This window comes from Lactuca sativa, chromosome 5 (genome assembly GCF_002870075.4).
Source record: "Lactuca sativa cultivar Salinas chromosome 5, Lsat_Salinas_v11, whole genome shotgun sequence".
Classification (NCBI taxonomy): Eukaryota; Viridiplantae; Streptophyta; class Magnoliopsida; order Asterales; family Asteraceae; genus Lactuca; species Lactuca sativa.
This window is the reverse complement of record NC_056627.2, coordinates 142242262-142245169: the sequence shown is the minus strand read 5'-3', so window position 1 is coordinate 142245169 and position 2908 is coordinate 142242262.

Here is a 2908-nt window from a genome sequence, read left to right as displayed (position 1 = left end):
ATTAAGACTTTTAAATAGATATAGATCGGTGTGTATTAGATTGGCGTGTGGAAAAAAAACACCCAAATTTTTTGCCTGCCTATCTGTCCTGTTGTCCTTGAAATTTGAACCAACATGACAATTCCTTTCGAGCCGGCTAACGTCGTTAATTTAAGCATCTGCTACTTTTTTCTTTTGAAACAACGATATTTTTATTAGACTGACCCCACCAAGCAAGGAGCTAAACAGGGGCCACCAAAAGACATTACAGTTATTAAAAACAATACAATTATAGAGATGCAAAAGGAGAAACATTCCAATCCTCCCAGTTACAGATTCCATTTTTATCCCTTACTTTGAGCCAAAGATACGCCACTGATTTGACATTCTCAAACACTTTTGAAGGAGAGCTTGTGCATCTCTGAAACAACCTTTCATTTCTTGTTTTCCATAGAGTCCATATTAGCCCATAGAAGATGACAGTTAGTCTCTTCCTTCTTTTCGAACACCTTCTCCGTTTGTTTGCAAATTCCACTAGGTCACCAACACTTTGCACTTTAATATTGTCAAACTCACACCATCTTGATATCTTATCGAGAATCATAGTAGCATAAGGACATCCAACTATAATATGATCAACAATCTCCGACCCGTTGATACATGATCCACATAAAGTGGAGTCGAGTTTGATACCTCTGTGACCAAGTGCTTCTGTAGATAGGATGCACCCTAGAGCAGCTCTCCAAACAAAACTAGATACCTTTATAGGTATTAGTTTACTCCGCTTGATTTTGTATATGTGACGTATTTGTATAAAGCTATTTTGCAAGCAAGCAAATCAACGTTGTTAATTAAAGCAAATTCTACTATGCTTGTTTTAATGTTTTCTATAAAGAAACAAAAAAGAAAATAGAAATTCTACTATGCTTGTTTTAGCTAGCAATTATCCATACCCTTTCCCTATTTAACCATACTCCTTAATAATTTCATTTAACTTTTTTTCCTTAAATAACTAATGATTACATAATTATTATTATTATTTTATTTTCTTTTAATATACTAGCTTATTATCTTTTTTATTAATCTTGTTTTTTTATTTAATTTATTTATTTACCTTTGTTTTTATGATTTTTTTTGACATTTTGTTTGAAAACATTGTTTGACGTTTTATTCTTTTATATTTTTTTGACATTTTGTTTGAGTATTAGTATACTACTTTAAATCCCCTCACTTTAGTAGTAGTGATTTTTTTAATCATTAACGTTTTGGTCAAATGCATATTTTTAAGTTTTGTTTGTTTGTATTTATTTCATAATTTTATTTTTAAAACTTATACTTGTTTCTAACAGTGAATTTAAAAAAATATAACTTTTTGTTTTGAAAAAAATATATGATGTTTTGTTTGTTTGTATAACCAAAAAGTCTTTAAATTTCTATCTTTTTGTATAGTTAAAAAAATCTTTGAATCTTTGTTGAAAAACAAAAAATATTTGACGTTTGAATATATTTTTAATTTTTTATTAGTTTATATTTATGACATTACTATAAAAAATCTAAAAAATTTAAAATATTATATTATGTTTTAATTCTATTTATTAAAAGATTTTATTAAATTTATGTTATTTAAAATATTATAACATATTTCTAATATTTTTTGACGTTTTTATTCATTTTAGAAAAAAAAAGTAGTCATTTGATCGCTAAAAATAAAATAATTTAATATGATAAATCTTCTCTAATAAATGAAAGTTTTTTTGTCACTTGTCACACTCTCATTCATTTTGCCACATGTCATTTTGAATTAATTTTTATTCCATATGTAATTTTGTGGTTTTCTTATTTCATATTGTATTTAAATTTAATAATAAATGCATATCAATTTCATTAATGGACATTCCTTATAATTTTAAAATTTTAAAATAAAATGTGATTAATTTGCTTTGATTATTTTATTTAAATGATTTGTTTAAATTTAAAAAAAAAACATTCAATTTTAGTAATTCAATATTTTTTTTTCATTTTTCTTATAAATTTAAATTTCTTAAATATTTATAAATATTTAATTATTTTAAATACACCCATGTAATACATGAGGCTTACACGTAGTATATTATAAAATAAATAGTTTTAGCTTGACGTACGTCAAATCCATTTCATTTGTCAACTATTTTTATTTAAAATCCATTTCATAGTTTCTAATAATACCTTATAGTAACTAGTTTAAAATAAAATTTTAAAAAACAAAATGTAATTTTTAAAGATATACAAAAGTATGAGGACAAAATTAGAAAATTAAAATAACATTATATTGGGGATTATTATATTTATACATTTATTGATGGAAAACTGTTTTGTAATAATTATTCGTGTATATTAAAGAAAAAAAATGATTAAGAGAGAGAATAATATTTATATGAATAGGATTTCTAGATTTTTATCATTTAACTAAAAATTAATAATTGTAGGGGTAGGGTTATAAAATATGAGGTAGGTATATTTTTGTCGGGTTGTTATATAGCAGTCAACTCCTTAGAAATTACAGGATACATTTTTGTCGGGAGACATTAATTTCCTTATCACGTGCAATTAATTTAAATGTATAAAAGCACATGCTTTTAATTAATCAAGGTTTGTTGAAGAGATGCTACTTGTATTAAGATAGAAATTTGTTAGATTGGAAATAAACAGTGTGTGTGTGTGTGTGTGTGTGTGTGTGTGTGTGTGTGTGTGTGTGTGTGTGTGTGTGTGTGTGTGTGTGTGTGTGTGTGTGTGTGTGTGTGTGTGTGTGAGAGAGAGAGAGAGAGAGAGAGAGAGGACCAACAGATTAAGTTCTATATATTGCTGCGCAACAATGGATTGAAAAGCACATCAACCTTAATTCTTTGAAAGCCTAAGTCTTGTTTCTTACTTTCCATCGATCATCAAAATA